The following is a 26,023-nucleotide window of genomic DNA, read 5'->3' as shown; positions in this document are numbered from 1 at the left end:
GTTGTGAGCCTCCTGGTATGGGTGCTGGGAACTGTTCTCCTTTAGAAGAACAGTCAATGCTCTTAACCACCTAGCCATCTCTAAAGCCCTCAAGTTTTTGTTTCCTCATCTGGAACATGGGTATAGGATCAATTTTTGCCTTGGAATTATTTGACCTTCACCTATTGTATGAAGATTAAATAAGATTCATAAAGACTAATACTCAGTATTCATTCTACTCTGTAGTATTAGAACTACACAATTTCCCTTTCTCTATATATATATGGGTACTACTACTGTCTATACAACAACAACCCCAAGAAACATGTGACATGACAAATAAGTTGTACTATCTTAGTCAATTTCTCCATCTGGACATGTGGACTTGCTCGTGTGTTCTTCTTTCATATTCCCAACATAGTAGACTCTAGAACAGGAAGCTGTGTTCACACAAGAAAGAATGAAGTTACACTGATGGTATGACCTGAAAATTCCAATAAACAAGGTGGCTTCCAAAGATGCCCATAGAAAGTGATTCCACACGGCCAGTGAGATGGCTCCATGGGTAAAGCCTCTGACCACCATCTTTAATGACCTGAGAGGAAAATAGGGGCAATCAAAAGCCAGGTGTAGTGGTTCACTCCTGTAATCTTAACACTTGGAAGGATGAGAAGGAAAAAATTCCCATGAGTCTAAGACAAGCCTGGGCCCTTAAGTACTCCCAGGCCAACTTGCGTTACAGAGTAAGACCCTGCCCTTTAATGTAAATAGAGTTGGCTATGATAATGTTTGGCAATGATGATAGACAGTGATATATATATATATATATATGGGCTTCTCACCAGAGTCTGCTTCCTTTTATGAATGTATGAGATTTTTCCAATAAGAAACAAGAGAAGACAGGGCTAAGGGTGTGGCTTGCTTGGTAGGATGCATGCTTAGCATTCGAGAAGATTAACTATGTTGCTGGGTTCAATCTCTATTGTCATATAGACTGAGCATGGTGGTGCACTCCTATAATCCCAGCTCTGGTGAGGCAGAAGCAAGAAGATCACATAGTTAAAAGTCAATCTTAGCTATTTTGTGAATTCAAGACCAGACTGGGCTGCAAGAGACCTTGTTTCAAAAATGTGGGCCGAGGGCAGGGGGCGGGGAATGTTCCATCTTACAATCATGACACTATTTTGCTTCTTGTTATTCTTTTTATTATTTTTTGTTTTTATTAGATATTATTTTTATTTACATTTCAAATATTATCCCCTTTCCTAGTTTCCCCTCCAAAAATCCCCTATCCCCTCCCTGCTTCCCCTGCTCACTAACCCATCCATTCCCATTCCTGGTCCTGGCATTCCCCTATACTGGGGCATAGAACCTTCACAGGACCTAGGGCCTCTCCTCCCATTGATGACCAACTAGGCCATCCTCTGCTACATATATAGCTAGAGCCACAAGTTCCACCATGTGTTTTCTTTGATTGGTGGTTTAGTTCCAAGGAGCTCTGAAGGTACTGGTTAGTTCATATTGATGTTCCTCCTATGGGGATTCAGTCCCCTTCAGCTCTTTGGGCTTCTTCTTATTCTTGTAGAATATTCATTCCTCCACATGTCCTTCAGCACCCAATTAACAAAAGACAAATAATGCTTGACTGTGTTCCTAGTACAACAAATCCAGACACTCAGAACTGAAGTTGACTAGGTTATTCACAGGACATTCTAGCCAGGACTGTCCCATGAACCTGATTTCAGCATTGCCTTTGTCAAAGTCACTGTCCTGGATCTAGACGCAGGTTGAAATATGGCCGCAGAAACCTCAGAGTCAGGAAACACTGTGGGCAACAATGAGGTCTGCTATGCAGCTCAGAAGGGGGTATCCTGCCGAGTAGAGATGCCAGAAATAACATAATGCTGTGGGGTGTTAAGATGGGATGTCAAAGAAACACTGTCACAGGAATTCTCTCCTGGGCCTTGAAAGCATCAACCCTGCAAGTGATGAGCCCAAAGGGATATCCAGAGACTTAGCTCTGAAGGAATCACAGGCTACCCCAATGAAGCCAAAGTCTTGCAATGCTAAAGCTTGTTCATAAATCTGGTAGGCAGTGCTGGCCTTGAGGCAAACTTAGGAGTGGATAAAGATTATTTAACTCTGGGGATCAAGGTTCCTAGTCCCCATGGGGCAGCCATCTGGTTTGAGGGGCTCTTCCTCCTTTCCTTCAGCCCCATTCATTGGATCATCTTTGAGAAGCTCAGCTCCCTAGAGAGTTCCAGCTCTGCACTACAAATTCCCCAGTGCCAAAGCCCACTATTTCCTTTCTGTTGCTGTTGCTGTGATAAAATGTTTTCCCAAAAGCAACTTTAGGAAGAAAGTGCTTGCTGTAGCTTACAGTTCAAGGATATAATTTATCAAGGTGGGGAAGTCAAGGTGGTGGGAGTTTGAAGCAGCTGGTATTGTGACATCCACAACAAGAGAAGCAGAAAGCAATGCATGCTTCTGCTTGGCTCTTCTCTACTTGTACATTTCAGGATCCCTGCAAGGGAATGTGCCACCCATGGTGGGCTCATCTTTCCACCTCAATTAATTCCATCAGGATTGGCTACCTTCTACTGCATCTGGCATGACCCTGAGCCCATCTCCCAGGTGATCTGAGATTCTGTTGACAGTTAACGTTAACCATGGCACTCACCTTCCATAGCTGAGCCCACCTTTCTTCCTAATGATTGCATCAATCCAGGCATAAGCCTCTGCTTTGTCAAGAAGTTTCAGAAACATAGCTTCACTTCTGCAATGACATTTGTACAACAAGAAGGATCCCCGTTATCCTTCTCCACCCTGCAGAGGCTGGAAGATGTGCAATGGGTTGAGGAGAAAAGCCTGAAGCAGGCTCATGCCCTACTGGTGCTTTAAAGTGTTATCTTATCGGGGATGTGAGTGCAACAATTGTAGCCACCTCCTTCTGTCTCCTTTCCCATCCCACTTTGATCTACAACCATAATCCATGAAGCAGCCTGTTATGGTTAATCTCAATTGTTGATTTGCCTATGTCTGGGAATCAACTAGGAGACATGTCACTGGGCAGGTCTGTGAGGTCATTACCAGGAAGAATTAACTGAGGGGTGAAGACCCTCCCCTGGAGTAGCTGGTATCTTCTAGAGGTAGCCCAGATAAAAGGAGGTACAAGGAATAAAGCAGTGTTGCTTGCTGGCTCTCCTTCCATCCCTGCTGGTTAGTACATCAACCCTGTGCCTATCACTTGAGCTGTCATCCTTTGATGAAAATGGATATCTCCTAGTCTTCCAATGGACTAAAGACAAGTCTCCCAGGCCTTGGGTGACAGATTGGAACTGCTGAGGTAGCCAACTTCATCAGCTGAGCAGTGACCACACTCTTGGACTCCCCAGCACATTGGTGGCCATTGTTGAACTACTCAGCCCTTCTCGTTCAACCAACGAACAAATCCATTTCATCAGCTCTGTTCCTCTAGAGAACTATTATGCTAATAACAGTCTCTAATTGATCTCTGAGTCTTGACACCTCCATTCACACAGCAGCCACAGTCAGTGCTCTAAAATATAAATCAGGTCACACCATCCTTTACTACAAAACTTGGGAAATCATCTGTTAGCTTCATTGTCCTAACCTAGTGCAGTGGCTTGTCATCCCATACCCCACGCCCATCTCTCTTCATCCTCCCTGGCACACCCTTTGCTTCCCAGCCTGAGTCATGGGTACTGAGATGTTTCTATGACCCCCCAACAGTATTTACCAAACACCAAAGTCTGGCTCCGTGGGAGATTTGAAGGCAATTTGTTCAACATTCAGCATACTGTGCTACAATTGCTGGCTTCCTTCCCTGATCACCCCAACTGAACTTGGAGGGCCTGAACTGTGCTCGCTAGCACTGTGTCTGCCACACAGAAAATACTCAAACCCAGAGGCCAACACCCAACACGGTCCTGCTCAGTTTAGAAAGCCTGCTCCAAAATGGTTTTTCATCATGCTTGATACCTTCTTCCTTAGAAATAGTTGAGTAATTACCAACTGTCTCTGCCCTCTTCCTACCTCCATCACTGTCTTCAGACTGTCCCTCTACCAGATGTTTTATAAAAGAGTAGGATTGTCCAAAGATAGAATACAAACATTGGGGCAATATAAAAGCCACTGTGATGGTTAGCTTTAATTTTTAACTTGACACAACCTAGAGTCATTTCGGAAGATAGTCTCATTGAGAGATTGTCTACATTGGGTTGGCCTGTGGGCATGTCTCAGGGGAAATTGGTAATTAAGTTAATCGATGGTAGAAGATCAAGCCTACTGTGGGTGGCACCATTCCATAGACAAGGGGTCCTGAACTGTATTAAGAATAAAAAGAGCAAGCTGAGTAGTAGACATGTACTTATTCTCTGTACTCTCAAATGTGATATATCTAGCTGTCTTTAATTTCTACCTTGACTTCCTCACAATGATGGACTAATGCAACCCAAAATTACAAATCAAATAAATCCTTTTTTCCTCTCTATAGCTTTTTATCAGAGTGTTTTATTGCAACAACAGAATTGAAATTAGGATGTTCACCTTCATGACCCCAGACTACCATTGGTTAAACTCAAAGACAAACACTGGATCCTAGGAAATGTTGGACCTAAAAAAATCCAGTTTGTGTAGTAGTATCCCCCGTTGGATATAAAGGAAGTATCAATAAAAGAATGTCCAGAATCAAGTCATAACTTAGAGCTTCTAAAACTATGAACTTTGAAATGTGGAATGTTTTGACTTAAGCATTGTCTTTACCTCCTTTTTCCCTCATATGTGGAATGGCTATAACTAGTATATTCCACCCTCGCTGATAGAACAAACAAACTCAATGAAGTCAAACACTTACTTTTGCACAATTCTCTTGGATGGGCTTCTCTAAGGCCACTATGAACACTTCTACCAGCCATGGTTCCATTGGGTTCCACAACTTTGCAGTACCCACCTCTTCATGTTACTACAACAGCCAATGGGTGAAATGGGAAGGGGTGGAACTATTTAAGCAAAGCAAAGTCTTCAAGGACATCTGTCTAGGAACTGCCTGTCTGGCCCCAGCCTTGTTCTTGGTCCCAATAGTTAAGGACAATTACTCAGAACCAATCGTTCAGTCTTTCTCCACTGCCTTTAAAAGCTTTCCCTAGCATTGAGACTTCAGGCAAGACCCTGCTCTCTCTATTTGTTATTTAGGTTAACAGACACTGCCTGGTCATTAGAGAACCAAGCAAGTCCAAAATGTTACCTTGGTTAGCCAGAACATTTGCAAATTTGTATGCTAGACATGAGGACCAAAATGTCCCCCAAATGCTACCATCCCAGGTACCAGCCCACAAACATACATCCCACTGTGTCTGGAAGAATGGTTTGTGATGCCTGGAATTTGGAATGTCCTGGTTGCAAAGAGGTTTGAAGAGTCTTTCTGTGGGCATGGAATGACTTCTTTGAGGAGTCATGATTCAGGACGAAGTCAGCTGTTCAGACAGGCTTTCTGAGACACCTGGGAAGTAACAGGCATGAAGCCTAGGCATACCTCACCATACAGAGGACTATGAGAACAGAGACAGAGGATAGTCATACTCAGGCTACAGAATATAAACCAAGTATATAACATTTTTTTACAGATAAGGAGCACCAAGAGGAAACCCAGAGACACTGTGGGACACTCTTGTGGGAACCACATCCTTACTATGTCTTGCTTGGTATTTTGTTTTCCTCAGTGATGATGGGTCTTTCTGTGAGAACCATAGGTTGGTTCTTGGCTTGACTATCCATTCAGTCCCAATATCCTTCTGTTGATTTGGGAGATCCTCTTGTTAAGGAGGCACCCAAGGCCAGTTGCTGCATATCAACTGGCCCTCCAAGTAGTCAACCTCTTTCCCCCAGCTCCATGCTCATGAGACACAACATTCTGTCTTCCTACTCCCCAGAGTTCCCAGTGGCCTGCATCCATTGGCTTTGAGACATCTTGGCTGAGTGTTTTTCCTGTCTGCTTCTCAACTCTTCAGTTCCTCTGGAGAGGAGTAGAAGAGGAAGCCACACCAGGCCATAAGATTGTCTTCGGTATGACAGTGCAGGTGATTGTCCTGTCTCTCCAGATTTGGAATACACAGAGGTCCAGATAAACTCTCCTCTCATGAGGATCTGGGAAGAGGGAAAATCAGTGCCCTAGATGGTTCATCATTTATCATCTCTCTAAAAAAGCCACCAACTCACAAGGTGAAGATGAACACACATGCCCACACACACTGAAACCCAGCCTGATGAAATTTGTTGAGGTCCCTAATATATATTCAGGGAACATGCCAACTAGCGTCTCATCCAATTTGGGGAATCATCTGACTTTATTCACGTTGAAAATCACAGCAACTGGTTATCATTTCCAGCTGACAACTAGTCATTTAAAGGTCTAATTTCTAAAGATCTCTGAGCTCTCAAAGCTTTGAAAATCTTTTCCTTTATCCTTCCTTTTGAATATTCATTTTTAACTAAATTTCTTTTTTCCCTCCTTCTTTCTGTTGACCAGTCATCACCATGACAACCATCCACATCCTAACCACCCTCTTAGTAATGGGCCCACATGCAAGGGCTTGTCCTAATCCTGTATTAGTTAAAGAGGTAAAGAGTGTACCCTCCCCTCCAGGCTATCGATGCGCAATCTGATTTGTTGCTTTGTAGCTAGGGCAACTGTGGGACTGGTGAGTTGTGGGTAGGGGGAGAATCCTTCCCTAAGAGAAGGGGAAAATTAGTTGTCTGCATTTAGAAACAGACATTTTGCCAATAGATAACACTGGGGAGCTGCTCAAGGTCCTTTCACAGCCAACAGTTCATAATGCAAAACCAAAACTGTCTTTTTGTAAATTTATATACTATCTGTAACACACACACTCACAAACACACACTCATACACAATCACTACTGAGTGTGCTAGCACACACTTGTAATCCTAGCACTTAAAACTCTATAGCAAAAGGCTTGCAAGTTCAATGCCAGCCTGGGCTACACAGAAAACCTGTTTCATAAAAACAAAACAAAGAAGAAAGAAAAGAAGAAAGGAACAAACAAACAAATAACAAAGAGAAGAAAACAAGGGGCCTGAAGAGATGGTTCAATGATTAAGAACACTTGCTTGCTAGCTAAGATCTCAGCACCCACAGGTAACCTCACAACTATCTATTATTATAGTTCTGGGAGCTCCTGGTGTCCTCTTCTGGCCTCCATAGGCACTGCATGCAAGTAGTACACACACATACATGTAGGCAAAACACTCATACACATACAAAAATAAATCAATCTCTTTAGAGGAGTAGGAGCAATGAGATGGTTCATCAAATAAAGGTATTTCACCAAGCCTGGCAATGTGAGTTTGATTCCTGGAAGCCACATTGTAGAAGGAGGGACTGTTTGATGTTTTATTTGTGAGTTCATTACAATATAGTAGTTCTATAATAAGAAGAATAAATTTAATAGTTTTCGAAAAACCATTTAAAGCAAATGCCTACTTTAAAGGTTTTTTCACATTCATGATGAGAATTTACTTTGGCAGGTGATTTTTGCTCAAAAGGAGTTCTAGCTGAAAATTGACTGAACAGGACAAGTCTAGATTAAAACCGTCTTGCAACAGTTGGTTCTGTCTTGGGGAAAAAAAACACTTATGCTTAGGCACATTAGGTTCCTAGAGATATTCTAATATTAGCAAGCAAAAGCAGTTTTCAGAACATGTTGACTTGAAATTTGTTGGAGTGACTGATAAAAGAGGGTGCAACCTTGTTCACAACTTGGATTCCAAACTAATGACTTTTAAATGATCAGCTAATTTGCTAGTGATAATATCATTTTGCACCATGATAGACAGGGATAATCCTGCCTTTTTTCTATACGTGTACATGTTCCAAAATTGAATATCATTGTGTATATTTTATTCTTAATATGACTGTTTTTGTTTGTTTTTATTGGTTTTTTTTAAATAGGGTCTCCTTTAGTAGCCTATGCTAAAGTGGCAACTCAATCTGACTTCAAACTCACAGTAAATCTATTGTAGAGGCTTTCCAAGAGCTAGGATTACAGGTCTGAACTTCCACACCCAGCTCAGCAATATGGTCATATTAATGAGAATAAATAAAAAGGAAAACTGAGTTCTGGAGCATAATGATATAGATTGGTAGTGGAATTCTGATTTTGAATGACATGTACAGCCCTGGGTTCTATTTCTAACACTTGGAGGAAAAAAAAAGCAAGCCATACCAGGGCTCTGGGTGTAGGTGGTAATAGCAATCATAAGCATGAGGTCATTGATCACTCACCAGGTGTAATAAGGTGTGTCTCAAACCTGAAATGATTGTGCGGTCCTCCAATCCTTAGCCTAGATGTGGATGAATACATACATAAAGATTCATCAGACTATGGATTATCACATATTGCTCTATTGTGATATATACCTGTTTTTAAAAATAGAATACTATTACTGAAGCAAACATCACAGAACATCTCAGATTCTCTTGGTTTTGACCGTAGAAGGACCAAAATACCTCCCAAATTGTGGCAAGCGGGAGGATAATGGGAGCTCAGGCAAGGCATCTGTCCCTGAATGTTCACCACCCATTTAAAGGCTGAGCCACAAAGTAGCAGGAGATGTTTGTTTATCTATCACTGACGTTGCAAATTAATTTTGTACTTTTTAAATTAACTATACTTATGCCCCCTTGTTGCCACTTGGTATTAAATAAAGTACAGTTGATTCTTGTTATTCACAGTTATGTTATGTTCTTTAAAGTTGCCAAGAACACTGAATTAGCAAATACTAAGCCATCACTCCTGGGGGAAAATACAAGCTTAGGTTCTTGTGACCCTCTGGGCACATTTGTACCATCCAGTTAATATATAGCTTTGTTTATACAGAACTAATTTAATAAATATATTTTTGATTTGTTGATATTGAACTCCATGTACCATAACTCCTCATAACTGAAGTAAGATTATATAACTTATGTTTTGCGTTTCTTTTTTCCTGCACCGCACATCATAACACCCTGGGCTCAGAACTCTAGCCCCATGACTGGAGGCCAGTTTTAAACAGTGAAATCAACCAAAAAAATTTTTTTAATGTCATAATGACTAGACCATGATGAAGAACATTGTTTACAGTGTGGAAGTTGAAACCAGAAGGCAGAGTGTTGCCATGTTCAACTGCAGCTGGGCACATGTGACTCAAAATTGGTGCCACTCACTTGGGCACAAACTGACTCAAAATTGGTGCCTCTTTGCTCCCCTCTGTGAGTGAATTTGAATGTATTGCAGGCACTGATTTTGAACAAACTTTAGCAAGCAAGTGAAATGGTAAACCTAGAATCTGTGAATACTGAGAATTAGCTGTATTTTGACATTTTCAGCTTAGTGTACCCATAGAAGGGGATCCAGGGGAAGGATTGTTGTCTATACTCAGAGCTATCAAATGTTACCATGAAGAGAATCTTCTGGAGACCTTGGTAAACCCTAAAGGCCCAGACTTGACTCCAGAGCAATTAAAGTAAGACTCTCTGGAGCAGCAGTCAGGCATCTGGGTGTCACTGTGATCGTTGTTTAAAGTTCCTGGTGGTTATTACGGCAATCCACCATGGTGAAAGTCAATGGTCTTGGCTTTGACCAACCAACGAGTGAATGAATGTGGTCCATCCTGAGGCTTGGGATCCACAGCATTGGTTAGAAGAAAAAACCCCACAGAGTTGTTAGATCTCCAGGTGTGTTACCTATTAGCTCTCTGGAACACTGATTGCGTCAGGGATTCGGTGAGTTGACAATGCAGGCATAGCTCAGCAAGGCCTTCTAGCTCAGCATCTGTGGCCAAGTTAAAAAGAAAACCTAGGTGACTGCATTACTAACTTACCTTTTTGCTGTGATAAAATGACCGAGAAGAGTCATACATAAAGAAGGAAGGGCTTACTTTAGTTCATACTTGGAGGTACACTTCACAGTTTGGGGGGATGCATAGTAGGAAGAAGACAAGATGGTTGGTCCCATTCTACAGTCATGAAACAGAGAGAGATTAATGGTGTGCCCAACTCACTCTTTTCCTTTATATTCAATCTAGAACCCAAGGCCATTCAATGGTGCCAACCACTTTTAGGATGAGATTTCTCACCGCAATTAATCTCGTCAAGAAAACCTATTACAGGCTTGGCTAAAAGTTAACTTAATCCAGACAACCTCTCACAGGCATGTTCCAGGTGATTCTAGATACTGTTAGGTTGACAATCAATAGTTACCATCACAGTGATAGGTAAGACAGTAGTCCTAGCTGGAGACACAGCCATGACGATTTGATTCTAAGCTCAACTCAGTAGCCACTGACAATGTGCAGTTCCTTGTTGGCCATGGACCCTGGGACCCCAGCTCCTCACTGGCTGCTGTCTAGAAGCTGCCCTCAGTTCTTTTGGAGCAATCTATAACATGGCAACTAGCATTTATTAATGTGACCAAACAAGAGCAACTGCCCATGAGTTACGTAGTTATCTGTTATTTAGTAGGAGACTACTATATGTGTCCTTCATGTATAATCTATCCTTTTATTTTAATTACTTCTAGAATGTTCTTTTCTTCTATCATTTCCTTCTCATCCTTCCCCCAATCCATATACGCCAGCCACAAGCTGTGTTGCTTCATCACTGATTGTACCAAGATATTTATTACATTCCTCTGTGGGTTTAATTTGGGAGTGAATGATTCACTTCCAATCTATAATCTTCCTTTCCCTTTTACTCAATTCTGTTACTCAGAACCAAATCTCAAGGCCTACCTTACCCTTCAAAGGAAGCAATTGACCCATGTTGGTCTGAATATAGAGAAAATTACTGGGAGAGGGGAAGTGCTTGTGTGTGTGTGTCTTACTGAGGATAGTGCAGTGCTCTTCCACTGTGATGGTTTGTATATGCTCAACCCAGGGACTGGCACTGTTAGAAGATGTGGCTCTGTTTGAATAGGTGTGGGCTTGTTGAAGTAGTTATGACACTGTGGGTGTGGGCTTTAAGACCCCCATCTGAGCTGCCTGAAAGCCAGTATTCTCCTAGCAGTCTTCAGATGAAGATGTAGAACTCTCAGCTCTTCCTGTACCATGCCTGCCTGGATGCTGCCATGTTCCTGCTTTGATGATAATGCACTGAACCTCTGAACCTATAAGCCAGCTCCAATTAAATGTTGTCCTTATGAGAGTTGCCTTGGTCATGGTGTCTGTTCACAGCAGTAAAACCCTAACGAAGACAACCACCAAGCTTCAGTCTCAGCCCTTGCTTTTTTGTTGCTTTTGGTTTTGATTATTTCTTTGTTTTGATATATCTTTCATATAATAGCATATCAAGGACTAAGAATAAATCTTTCATATTAAGAAAAAAATCATAAATTTCTAGCCACAAGGAATATAGTGGTAAACATCCAAAGTCAGGCATGTTCTTGGTACAACTCTTCAGAGTTGCTTGAGTGTCCTGGTGGCTGGTTTCTCTCAGAGAACTACATGGAAGCCATTGAAAATGGTCATCTCCTACTCAGTGTGGAGGATGCTATGACATGAGAAAGGGAATGAGCATGGAGCCCCACGGGAGACTACACCCACACTTGGACTTTATCCTGAACTGCTTGAGCAGAGTGCCATCAGTGGACTCTGAGCAGGAAGGCTATGTTCTGACCTTTCTGTTTTGTTTTTGATTTTTGAAAGGAGGGAGGGGGAAGAAGGGATGGAGATTGGATGTGGGTGGGTGTATGAGTGTGGGTGAGCTCACCCAGACAAGTGTATGTGGAGACCAAAGGTTAAAGTCAAGATGTCTTCCTCGGTAACTTTTCAATAATAAATTATTATTATTATTATAGTTTAGACAGATCTCTCACTGAACCTGGAGCTTACCATTCACACTAAGCTGTCTAGCCAACATCCCCCAGGATGCTCCCGTTTTCATCCCCTCAGCACTGAAGTGGCAAGCATGCTTCATCTATATAGGTGCTGGGTTCCAACCTCTGGTCCTTATGCTCAAACCACTAGCTTTTTTACTCACTGAAGCAGGCCCTAATTTCTGTTTTAAGAGGATCCCCTTGGCTGCCATTAAGAGAAGGGACAAAAGTATAAGGAGGGGGATCTACTGGGTGACTATGATTGTGGCTCACACAATGACAGCAGAGATGAAAATAAGTGGCTAGATCCAGAATATATTCTAAAGATAAAGGAAGAATACTTGGTTCAAAGACTTCGTGGTAGGGAGGGAGGTTAAGAAGTGTAAATGTTCTACGTGGAGTAACTAGAAGAGAGACTTGGAAATTTCCCTGAAGCCTAGTGGAAGAGCAGATCTCCCAAGATGACCTAGAGTTTGAGTCCAGCACAGCAGTTATCAGATCCAAATAAAACTCCAATACCCCAAACTCCAAACGGTGGTCTAATGAGCTCAACCTGGACTATAGGAGGACTTCTGGCAGTTAGATAAAAGCCAGCATTCCTCGGGAACTTGTGAAACTGTTCCCATCTACTAAAAGGAGCCATTTCCCATACCTCTGGCAATGTGACACAAGGCTAGCTATTAGCATATCACGCTGACTTCCAGGTTCCTTCAGGATCATAAGTACTCATTACATGTTTCAAAGTCCACGCTAGCATCCTATCACTTCTCTCTTCCTCCCCTGCCCTCTGCTCCCTCTAGCTCATAGGCTTCTCTCCCCTCAGCTATTCATCTTCCTTATAACCCCACTATTCCTGCTATGTTCTCTCTGGTCTGCTCCTGCTTCGCTCCGTTTGTTCTATTCTCTATCCCCTGACAATCTCCCATCTCTTGCAGTTAGCCCAGGTCATCTCCCAGTCAGCTAGTCATACTCAGTCTACTACTTTCTTCCTCTGCCCTGGAAGAGTCCAGATGCCTGTGGCTGTTTCTCTCTCTCTCTCTCTCTCTCTCTCTCTCTCTCTCTCTCTCACACACACACACACACACACACACACACATTTACAATAAAAACCTTCCCCTTAACTATACTACAGAGTCATGTCATTGGTTGTTTATACAGTAGATTTTATGTACTTAATCATATTTGAAATCAAGTAGGATTGTACAGAAAAGCCCACTTTTTCTTGTTTTGCCTCCCTCTCCTCAAGCAGATCCTCAGCCCCTGCAAAATGTGCCCCATTCCATCACTTCTGTGACTCTCAGAGGGTTCCTTGGGATGTGTTTATATGAACTCTAACTAAGTGTAGTGACAACTTTTGTGTGTCAACTTGACACAAGTTAGGAGTCATCAAAGAGTAAGAAGCCTCAGTTGAAAAAACACCTCCATGAGATCCAGCTGTAAGGCATCCTCTCAATTAGTGATCAATAGGGGAGGGCCCAGGCCATGGTGGGTGGTGGTCCTGGGTTCTATAAGAAAGCAGGCTGAGCAAGCCATGGAAAGCAAGTCAGTAACTAGCACCTATCCATGGTCTGCCTCTGCATCACCTCCTGCCTACAGAATTCAGCCCCTTTTGAGTTCCTGTCCTGATTTCCTTTAGTGACGAACAACAATGTGGAAGTATAAGCTTAATAAGCCCTTTCCTTTCCAACTTGCCCTTCGGTCATGGTGTTTTGTCAGAGCAATAGAAACAGTAAAATACCAAGTTTAAACAGAAAAAAAACCCCAGTGTGTGAAAAATGAGTTGAGGAATGTAGTTCACTCAGTGAAGTGTTTGCCCAGCATTCAGGACCTCTAGGCTTGATCTCCATCACCATATATACCCAGCACAGTGGCATGTACCTGTAATCTCAACACTTTAGAGGTGCAGGCAAAAGGATCCAGAGTTGAAGGTTATCCTCAGTTACATAGCAAATTTGAGGCCAGTCTGAGCCACATATGAACCTTAGTGAAGAGGAGGGGGGAGGATGAGGAAGAAGGGGAGAGAAATCATAATAATGCAAAATTTCAGAAAGGAAGGGGCTGAAGAAAGAATGAAGAGTGATCAGCCCTCGTGGTGGTTGCCCTTTTCCCCCAACTCTCTTCATATGAACATTCTTGAGTCTCCTTTAAGAGCACTCCAGAAGTACAGGTCCATGCTCACTCCTGCCTGGGCATGTCTCCCCTGGCCACCTTGGGTTATAGCAAAGGCAAGATAAGGAGAACCATTACCCTCTTGGTTCTATTCTTGCAACCAAGTGTGAAGTAAACAAGAAAGGACTTAATCTTGGTTGTGCAGAGGAGGAAATGGGAGCCCTGAGGGGTCAAATGCATTGCTCAGGTCACTCAGCAAGTGAGTGGCTGCTGCCAGGACCTGGCCTGGATCCCAGGCTTGTGGCCTCAGTCCCTGGCTTGTGACCTCAACCACAAATGTGTTTTTCTCCACAGAGCCCTGTGTTCTGAACTCCACATCTTGACCACCAGTACAAACGGTCCCAAATCCTTGTAATTCCACATTCTTGGGACAACAATCTAATCATCACAGTGGCTAACATTTCTTGAGCTTTGAGTACACATGGGTCTTTTTCTGAGCATTCTATATCTATTATCTTCTTTAAACCTGGTAATAATCTTGCTTAAGAAAACATGTGAAGGTTAATAGTTTTACACACACACACACACACACACACACACACACACACTCATGAAGCCTGCATTCAAATTCAAGTTAGGACTTGATATGTAGTTCAGTTGGTAGAGTGCCTGCCTGGAGTGTAGGAGGCCTGGGTTCTGATCCCCAGGCCTGCATAAACTGGGTATGGTGGCACACTCCTGTGATCTTAGCACTTGGATGGTCATGGCAGGACTACCAAAAACTCAAGTTTTTCCTTTGCTATGTAGAGAATACCTAGCCTTTAAAATTATCACCAGAGAAGTGTAGCCCTAGAAAACAGATACAGGGTCCCAGGATAGGGTTGTACTGTACGGTACTGGGTTTGAGTCTGGGTTGTTGCTGAAATCTCCAGAGAAACCTCCAGGCAAACAGACTTCCAGGCTTCATCCTGAACCTTCATTAAAATGTGAACAGAAGCAGGTGTTTTTAAGAGGCCCATATATCCATCTGAAGATAAGCCAAGTGTGGAATCTCAGCCAAGAGCCCAGGGGAGGTGGGGGTGGAGGCTGGAAAGAGTCAGATGAACAACAGAGCCCTATCTGGGAGCCACAGTAAGAAGAAAGGCTCCAAGGAGGGGCATGACATGGCACATAGGCAGTCAAGCTTTACAGGACAAGGGCCACCTTTGAGAGAGGTTGTTCCCTGCCATGGACACAAAGGTCCAAGGGAAGGGAGGTCACATTGTTCCTACATCGAGCTCTGACATGGTGTGCCCAGTGCTATGTCACATGGCAGCATCACACAGCTGGCTGGGCTTGGAGGAAAGGGTGTGTCCCCACTTTGAAGCCACTGGGGCATACTTCCTCCCACTACCACTGAGTGCCCTGGACAGGACACAGTGACACGAGACCAAGTTTGGCTCACCTCGATGTGTGTATCACATATAACAGAACCAGAAACACAGGCTAGAAGGAGTCCAGATCTGAGTGTGGCCTTCTAGGGTCTGCTTACAGCAGGTCATAAGGAGGCCTAGAGAGCTGTCTTAGAAGCACATCAACACACCCAGAGCCTTGAGCACTGCTTTCTTACCCCTAGCCTTGCCAATACCCTCACTTCTTGTTGATCCCTCAGATTTCTGCCTCACTTTTTATTTTTATTTTCCTGTGCTGAGAATTGAACCCAGGAATCTTGCACATGTCAGACAAACATCCTATCACTGCCCTGTATTTCCAGATTTTTTTTAGGTATTTGTTTACTCATTTCTTTAATTTTAAAGACAGTGTCTCACTTTGTAGTCCCAGCAGACCTTAAACTTGGGATTCTCCTCTATCAGTCTCTTCATTAGCTAAATTTATAAGCCTGTAACAGCACTAGGCCCAGCAACTGCCTTTACCTTTTAGAGGGCCCATGCCTAGCATCAGGCCTGGATCACAGCAAGTGTGTGGTAAGTATTCATCTGAGCTGAATTCTCCCTTTCAAGTGACCTCCAGGTTCTTCCATCTCTACCATTGCCCATTTGAACCAATTGAGGATTTGGCTCAAAGAGATACCAGTCCCTTCAATAACTGCACACAGATGCTGGGAAATGGCCCAGCTGGTGAAATGCCTGCCTCGGGGTCCATATGGAGAGCTTGGGAGGGGGAGTGGAAAGATGGTTCAAGAATTAAAAGCACCTGCAGAGAGAGTGCACGGCTTCCCTCACCACCGTAACTCCAACTCTAGGGATCTGACACTCTTCTGGCTTCAACACGCACGTGCACACATGTGCTACAAATACATTCACTTAACAACACACATATGCATAGATAAACATTTTTTAAATACTTGTTTATGTATGTATATAGATGTTTTGTTTGCTTGTGTGACTATGACAACATGTGGAGTCCAAAAGAGGACATCAATTCCCTGGAACTGGACACCTAACTATTTTCATTTATGTGGGTATTGGTTTGGTTTGTATATCCAGGTTGACTTAGTTGTCAGTTTTAATGCTCTGCCGTGATACCCATAGCTTCTATGTTCGAAGATTTGCAGTTGTGCATGTGTCCAAGGCTAAAAGAGCTAATGAGGCATCCGCCAGGCAAACTTTGACAAAGTACTCAACTTGAGTTCAAATTAACTGTTAAACAGGAAACAAAAACCACCTTGCAGAACAATTAGAAAGACTAAGGTTCCAAAATAAATCATGTAGTATACAGTTGTTGGTACACATTATTATTATTATTATTATGTACCAATTATGATTATAGTCTCAATTTAAGGGCAGCTTAGTGTTGGGACATGGGTGTCAAGTTTATGGTTTCTCATTATTGCAGAGCCACTGATTTCTATAGGCATAGAGAAGGGCTGAAGGACAGAAACAGAGCTCAGAGATGAAACAGGTCAGAGGGCTGTTTGTAGAACTCAATACATTGTTAAGAAAGCTCCATTTAGTAATAATGACATTGTTTCATTTTTGTTCATGAATTGGCACACATGTGTAACATACTTTGTTCATGGTCATAAATAGCATGTCTTTTGGGTGTGGGTGGAAGCATTCCAAACTTGAACAAAGGTCTGACCAGGCCCACTGCCAGGCCCCCAGTATAAAAACATGAATCCTGTGCTTCTAAGGTACAACCTTTGTTCTCATAGGAGGAGACAGATTATTGACACTCCTAGGTGTTAGAGTTGGACAGAGGATTCTGGGAGACAGCTGCAGCCCATAGACATCATAAATACAAATAAATCAAAATTTTTGTAGTGTTTAATTATTTGAGTAAATTAAGATTTAATACCAACTCGGTTTGAGTTTTGCAAAAACAGAAAAGTGAGCCTTCTACTGGCCATGGCTGGGATGCCAGTTCTGAAGGCCCGGTAGGGCCTAGATACGAACTAGAGTAGTCTTCCCAGACATTTACCACATGCCAGGCACACTTGATTCCATACTTTAAGACCTCTGTGGGAGATGCTTGAGAGAGGTGCGGGGGGGGGGGGGGGGGGTGTCTTGCAGATATACCAGGCATAGCAGTACAGGCCTGAAATGTCAGCATTTGAGAGTTTGAGACCTGTGACTGGTGAAGTTACGGCCAGCTTGGGCTACATAGCAAGCTCCAGGCCTGCCTGAGCTACATAGTAAGATCCCGTCTCAAAACTTAACAACAGAGTCTTAACAGATGGAACACTGAGGCCTGAACAGGCAGCGCAGGCAGCGGCGGGGAGGGGATGAATGTGAGTCTTGAGAGGGGTTCTATTGGTAGGCCTTTCTTCTTGCTTTAGGTTGCAAACTTGGTAAAGGCCAGCCAGGGGGCAGGGAGAGAGGAAGCCATATGATAAATACTGTCCTTTTATACAGTTAAGGTTTGGGTGGCATTCCTCCGGATTGGGATCAGAGAATCCAAACTCCATCTCCCGAGTTGATCCTATACTTCCTGAAATGTGACTTTAACAATGGAGGGAGGGGTTCTCCACACACAGCCAGCCCCAGCAGGCTGCATGAGCCAAAATCAGGGAGAAAAACCTGACAGCAAGGATTTTCTTACTGGAGGGTGCTTAATGGAAATCCAGGCAAAGTGACAAAGATCTCGTCAGGCATTCCGGGACACCCCAGCCCTCCACAGAACAGATCTGAGGGGATGTCTGTTCTCCTCGGAGCTCTGTCACCAGACTCATCTCTGCTTGTGTCATTGTCTGTCATGGCGCACACACAAACAGCTTCCTAGACTAGGATATCCCCAGACGCAAAGCCGCAGCTCCTCACAGCGCTGATGTTAGAAAGAGTTCCTCTTTGCTTTGTTGATTGGTGCCCCTGGGCTAGGACACATTTTTTCTAATTCCATTCATCCCCTCTAAGGACAAGTCCCAAAATGCTTCCTTATGTCTTTGCTTGGGAGCTCAGGGAGCGTTTACACAAGTGGCTTTGGATGCCCGCAGCGTCTGGAGCCGATTACTGTTGTGCGTTGCCTGCATTATAGCGTGAGGAATCTAAAGTTCAGAGAGATTAAATGCATTGCTGAGGACAAACACAATGACAGGCCACTGAGTCATTCAGTCTGCCTCATAAAAGTTATTTAAGCCACATAGAACCAAGATCCTGGTAGAAATTAAACACAAGAGAAACCGTGCAACATGCCAGGAAAGTGTAGCTAAGAAATACAGAGACTCGACCAAGTCTTCTATATAAGTAGGAGTAGTCTCTCCATTCAAGAAGTTTATGCTGGTTGGCTAGGATTTTCTAGAATGAGTGTAACAACTGAACAATCAGGGAAAGAAGGACTTATAGGCCATTAGACAGGTGAATATATATATACCTCACTGATTTTATATATATATATACACACATATACATATATATATATACACACACACCACTGATGGATATATATACCTCACTGACGATATATATATATATATCGGTGAGGTCAACTCTGCCTGGCTAGAGAAATTAGGTGTTTGATAGCTCATCCATAGAGAATCTGACACATGACAATGAACAGCTCAATCTGTAAAATACTTGCTTTGTAAGCATAAGGACCTTAGTTAGATCCCCAGAAGCCATATTTTTGAAAAGCTGGGCATAGTGGCACACACTTAATTCCAGTGCTTCGGAAGCAGGGATAGGCAGATCTCTAGGACTCAAAGGCCAGTCAGCCTAGCCTACTTGGTGAGTTCAAGCCAGTGAGAAAGCCTATATTGGAAAGAGAGAGAGACAACGACAGAGTGAGAGAGGAGGAGAAGGAAGAGGAGGAAGAGGAGGAAAAGAGAGGCAGTACCTAGGGAATGACAACCAAAATACTCTCTGATCTCCATATGCCCTTCTACACATACACACAAGTGGAACACTCAGGCACATAGACATACGCACAAATATTGAGAACTTGCCATGTGTTGAGATCTGAGTTCAGAGCACTGCATTCAGAATCTCATAAAGTCTTTACAAGAGCTCTAATGTATGGACTGGCTGCTGAAGGGCTTTGGTACCTCTGGTGACTCATCCATCAGTGCCGATGACATTGCTCATCACAGCAAACCTGACTTCTGTCATACCTCAGACTCCCATCACTAGCCCAGATACTCAGTCTGGGGCTGTCACCCACCACATTCAGGAACAGCATCCTGACTCCATGCTCCTTGGTACTTCCCACAGGCACACACTTGATGATTGGTCACTGTCAATCTACAGAGGCTGGGGATAAAACACAGTTGCTCCCCAAGGCATTTAGTAATGTGATGAGAAGACATCCCCAGGCTGTCCACACCTGCTGCACAACCAGACAATGAGAAAGAATGACTGTGTGGGTCGGGAAACTGGGTGTCCTTCCCATAACTTAACCTCACTCCAGGGCCAGATAGTATGATATCTCTATACTGATCAGTCTCAGCATAAAGGCTCAAGGAAGACACAAAGAAAGATTGTAGTGTAGAGAAGGTACTCAATGGAACACCCAGCTAGATGAGAGTCAGAGGCCAGCTACCTCTGACCCTTGTCATGCCGGCACTCATAGCCACACCACACAGAACCGGTGGGAAGTGCATTACGTGCCTATTAACACATCCCATCCTCACAGACACTTGTGTGGCCTCATTTCACAAATGAGAAACTAATATGACTGCTTGGATGGTCAATGTCTCCAAAGGCCAGGTGTTGATGGTTTGGTAATCAGCCTCTAGTGCTGTTAGGAAAGAGTGAAACCCTTAGAGGGTGGGGCCTCTTGAGAGGAAGTTAAGACACTGGGAAATGGCTTTAAACAAAGTATTGGAACCCAACCCCTCTTTTCTTTGTCTTTCTCTCTCTCTCCCTCTTCTCCCTCCCCCTCCCCCTTCCCCTCTCCTCTCTCTTTCTTCTTCTTCTTCTTCTTCTTCTTCTTCTTCTTCTTCTTCTTCTTCTTCTTCTTCTTCTTCTTCTCCTCCTCCTCCTCCTCCTCCTCCTCCTCCTCCTCCTCCTCCTCCTCCTCCTCCTCCTTCTTCTCCGTCTCCTTCATCTTCTTCCCAGCTACCATACACATAGTCCCAAGACTCCAGAACCCTGTGTCCTTTGTGGTTGCCCCTCATTTATTACTGTTCATAAAATAGTAGGCTAGACAAAGCGGCAAGCTTCTGCTTCCAGGAGAAACCCTGCCTCAAGGCAGTAAGGAGGCAAGCAATAGAAGAATATTCATTCATTTCCAGCTCCCACGTGTACATGCACAGAAGAGCACCCACACACACTCAATTGCACGTACCATGATGTCTTCCTCTACCACACATCCCCAAAGCAGTCACAGACTAAAGCCATGAGCCAAAATGAATCTTTCCTCCTAATAACATAGTTGATTATCTTGGGTATTTTGCCACAGTAAGCGGAAGCTGATAATACACTGAGTCACAGAGAGGGTGACCTTCCCAGGATGACATCAGCCATTTGGCCCTTATTCTCACAATGATTCTGCTCTGGCATGCTCCTGGAAATATTCAGTCTTCCCAGCACCTAGTTAATGATTGAGCCCATCCCATAAGATCCAAAGGGCAGAGGAACCCAGCCACTGGATTGCCAGGCACCTGCTATTTTATGAATACTCATAAATGAGCTGCAACCATAAAGGACACAGGGTTTGGGACTCCAAAAGGCAAACCCACAGATAAAACAACCGACCCACTCAGACGCTCCCTCCTTGCAACCAAGCTTCTCACCAAGTGGGAACCCCTGTGCAACTTCCAATCACCATATGAACAGGACCACCATGATGCTTTCCTCAGTCCTCACTTCTCCAGAAAGCTTCCCCTTTGGCTTATGCTGGTATCACATCCACTTAAAGAGTTTCCTCTGACACTCCCACCCCCCCACACAAGGACAAACTGGGCCATGGTGGCATCATGTCTTTATGCAAATCCAGTTTATTAACCATGCAACTGTAGGTAGGTGCTTCAGTGTCTGTGCCTCGGTTTCCCCGTTTATGAAGTCCTATAAGCATAGGAAATGAGCATGAGTAAGGCAAACAGCAGCCCAGGGAGACATCCCCTGTTCTGTTTCCAGGTGGTCCCTGGACTTATGTAGCACAGCAGGGGTCAAGACACCAAGAGGACAGAGCCAGGTCATCTGTCTGCCCAGCACCCAGAACAGAGTAGTGAACTGTGAGTGGTATCTCTTTAGTAGAAATATTACTCTTGATTAATCATACTGAGGGAGGAAAACCTAAATAATCCTAAATAAAACACATTTCTTCTCAATGACAAGTTCACAAACGTCAGTCTCACTTAGAAAGCCTGACAGAATATGGACTGCATTCCACCCCTAAAGAGAAACGATTCTCCAGTTTCTTCAGCCATGAGTAAATCCTTAGAAGACTGCTTTTACTCAGTTCCCTTGTAAACATGTGGACCAGATGATTCATGCATTGAATCTGCACATAATTCCTTAAAGGGGAAACTACCTTGCTTTCTTTTTGTTCATCTAACTGCTGTGGATTTAACTGAAACCATCTCTCTGCCATGGTGCATGTACTGTAGTGAACCGGAGCAGAAGGGAGGTAAGAGTCTGCATCCCCAGGAGGCCCCCACAGGAACTACACCAGAGGCCCCATGAGGGAGGCTACCTGCCAGCCTAGCCTTTCTCCACCCGCAATAGATCTTCAGACCAGGTGACTGATCCATGAGCCTCTTATGAGGGGAGGGGGTTTACCTGCCTACATGGTGCTGGGCTGGTTAGAAGGGCAACTGTCCTCATCACTTGCCTCCAGACCAAGGCCTGTTATGCCTCTGTTTCACCACTCAGAAAGCAGAAAGGTTGGGACCAAAACGGGAGGTCAGTTCTGTCTCAGCAGTGAGCACAGGAGCAGCCCCTAGTAGAACCCAACCACTTCTGATCCTAGCCCTGCTGCCTGCTGTGACCTGGCTGGAACCCTCAGACCTGTCTGTCCTCTGTTTCCACTTCTCTCCTCTCAGTCTCTGACACATTTCTATCTCTTTATCTTTCCCTTTGTGTCTTTCTTGCCTATCTCTGTTTCATCTCTGGCACATTTATCCCTCCCGCTCTTTCTCCTCTAAAGAGGCCACAGCAGCCTGCTCTCTCTCTCTCTCTCTCTCTCTCTCTCCCTCCCTCCCTCCCCCCTTCCACTCTGCTTTTGGCCTCCTGCCAGACATTTGTTTCCACTTCCCCTCAATAAGGACAAGGAGGAGCAATCAGAAACATAAGGGGAAATGGGGGAGGGGGCACTCAGTATTTGAACATGCACACTTGAAACATGCCCATTCTGGGTGGGGGTTCCTTGAACCTTTGCCAAGGACTGATCTCCTATTTTCTCAGAGCCCAGGCCCTGAACCTGCCTGTCAGGACTTTTAACTGAGGAGAACAGAAAGCTAACCAGTATCCTCTTCATCTCTGATGCAAGCCCCCATGTAAATGTACACACACCCAGACATACTCTGAGTAAGTATGAACACACACTTATGAGCCAATATACTCACAATACTCAGAAACACACTTGTACCCAGACACTCACAATACCCCGACATTCATCCAGTAGTATAAACACACACATGCACTCAAAAGTCATGTGCTGATACATACAAAGCACTCACACACAGTCACACATATACACAAATGTGCTGATGGGCTGCATGCAATCACACATGTACACATTCACAGGCATGTATTGAGACATATGGAACACACACATTCAAGCATACACCGATAAACTTACACACGTAGACATGCTTCCAAGTGTCCACACAGTCACATATGCACACACTTATAGACATGTGCTGACATGTATACCACACACTCAGATATATTCTCACACAAGCATGCAGGCATGTGCTCACAGATTCACATGCTCAGATAAACATCAAAGGAAAAAGCAACACACTCAGATATACATGTAAGTGTGTATGCACACAATTAACAGGCATTTCCTAACACATACAACAGGCTCATGCATAGTCACACAACCACTAACATAATAGACATGCCTTTCAAGCTTGTACACATAGACATTTTTTCAAGTCTGTACACATTCACACACGCACACATTAATGGGCATGTGCCAAGATACTCACATGCTCAGATATACATCCAAGTGAGAAACACTCACACATGCATAAAAGTCACAGGTATGTGCTGGTGCGTGTATTCAGACATATTTACACATACATATAAGCAGGTGCCAACACACAACAAACTCAGACATGTTCACATGTTCACACGTTCATATGTATACACTATCGTGTATTTTATGATTTAGCATTTCTGTAAAGTTAATGATATACATGACCCAATCGAGCCAACATAAATAAATATAAAATACATATAATGAAATACACAATGTAATGTAAAAATTCAGAAATTGTACCTAATCTAAATAGTTATGGTTAGAAGCCTTAGATACCCTTGCTCACCCTGTCACTCCTGTAACACCTCTGACCTCTGCTTCTAAGCAAGCACACACTTGATGTAAAGCCCCATCGGGATTTACCATCCCTCCCACCAGGCCTTCCTTTGGTAGTACACCAGCCTGAAGGAGACACTCTGCAGGCCTGAGGACTTAGATGAGGGTCCAGAGTCAGACATGAAGGCCAATTGTTAGGGACCAGTCAGAAAGTTCCATCTTCCCAGGTTCCCAGAGCCTTCGCCTCCTCAGGACCCATCCAGTGTTGTTTGAAGCAGTCAGAGCCTGTTCAGATGAAGAGACTGTCAACCCAACTCTCAACTGGAGGAGCATGAAGGAACTTGAGGCCATATTTAAACTGTGACAATGAGTAAGGAGTCATGAATACTGGATACAATGAATGAAGTTAGGCTGGGTCTTGGACCAAGCTAAAATAATTCTAAGAGACACTATTGGGCCAGTTAAAGAAATGTGAGCATAGGCTATTGATTAAATAGCAGAGTTCTATCAATATCAAACACTTTCATTTTAGTAGCTGTATACTGTGTGTGTGTGTGTGTGTGTGTGTGTGTGTGTGTGTGTGTGAGAGAGAGAGAGAGAGAGAGAGAGAGAGGGAGAGGGAGAGAGAGAGAGAGAGTACTTATGCTATAGGGTCTTCCAGGTCCTCTCAGTGGACAGAGATAGGAGTGTGTACACCTACCTACATGTACATTTTCTTCTGTCTGTGAGAGGCCCACATCTATGCCTACTTAAAAACAAACATAAAGAACCAAGTCCCCACTGCCTTCTGGTACTCTGATCTGTTATCACAAAACAACCCCTGCCTGCTTTTCTCCATATCCTTTCAACTTTCTCTTCAACTGTGGGAAAACTTGGCTCTCATCATCATTTGCTCAGACCCAGATAAAAGGAAAATGTTTATAAACTTGCTAATTCATACTGCCAAGATAAGAAAACTCATTAGGTTCCATACCTTTATAGAGTTTTTCAAATTAACTGATGAATCTTAATCATATAGCTCAGGGAATGTTGATAAGTAAACAATTTACTCTAACAGGACTTTAATTTACTCCAAAATAGACAGAATATTTCTATCACTAAAGTTCCTTTGCACTCCTCAAATCCTCACCTAAAGGCAACCATAGATATATTCCCTTAACTATAGATTATTTCTCTCTGAACTGGGGCTTTGTATTAATGAAATATCTCTCTGTCTTTCTCTCATGCACATGCGCACACACATGCACACATGTGTGCAGGCACACAAGTACTCTTTGAGTCTGGACTCTTTTGCTCTAAGTGATGTCAATAAAAATTTTCCATGTCCTTGCACACATCAGTAATTTAGTTTCTTTTATTGTAGTACTTTTCCATTTATAAGTACAGCAAAGGACTGGCAAGATGGCTCAGCAGGTAAGAGCACTGACTGCTTTTCCAAAGGTCTTGAGTTCAAATCCCAGCAACCATATGGCGGCTCACAACCACCCATAACGATATCTGACACCCTCTTCTGGTGTGTCTGAAGACAGCTATAGTGTACTTATGTATAAATATTTGTTCTCTCTTCCATTAAGTGCATTTTAAAGTATTTGATATATTGACAATGTTGCAATGGAATTGGGTTTTAGTTTATTTTTCTCTGCTTCTTTTAAGCTTAAATTTAAAAAAAATTCACAATTACATATTGCATATTGAACAGATCCCCCACACCTGCTACCCTCCCTTTTCTTGACCTTCCCCTTTGTATCTTTAAACTTCTACTTACATCATACACACATATGATTCTATGATTCTATATAAAAACTAGGAACTACAAATGAGAGAAAATGTATATTTTTCTTTAAAGGATAGATAATTTGCTTAATATGACTAGCTCTAGTTGCACCTATTTTCCTGCAAATGATATAACTCATTGTGTATGGCTGAAAAAAATCCAATCATGTATATTCACAACATTTTCTTTACCCATGAAATTGGTTTTTAAAATGTCAATTTCTAGTTGGTTGTTGTTAATATATAAAACTGCAATGGATATTTGTGTCTAGACCTTTATTGAGAAGTGCTTTAATAAACCAGACAGAATGAGCTGTGAGAGAGTAGGCTTATGGAGTCAGCCTGTGTCTGAGCAGCAAAGAAGGGGATGAAGAGAAACAGAGCTGATGTGGGTGGCACTTGCTCC

At 43.3% G+C, this 26,023-nt stretch overlaps 1 long non-coding RNA gene across 1 annotated transcript in view, besides 1 other annotated feature; it reads left to right on the top strand.

Moving 5' to 3' along the window:
- Positions 1-26,023, top strand: part of Gm35190 — a 57,665-nt gene that overhangs the window by 2,166 nt on the left and 29,476 nt on the right. The window lies entirely within an intron of this gene.
- Positions 20,600-24,076: an enhancer, noted in NCBI's record as "VISTA enhancer mm41". NCBI's record gives its function as "enhancer in: branchial arch[9/9]" and the evidence as "EXISTENCE:transgenic organism evidence [ECO:0001131][PMID:17130149]".

Source organism: Mus musculus, chromosome 13, assembly GCF_000001635.26.
Source record: "Mus musculus strain C57BL/6J chromosome 13, GRCm38.p6 C57BL/6J".
NCBI lineage: Eukaryota > Metazoa > Chordata > Mammalia > Rodentia > Muridae > Mus > Mus musculus.
Note: the sequence above shows the minus strand (reverse complement) of the source record. Positions and strands in the feature narration are given on the sequence as shown.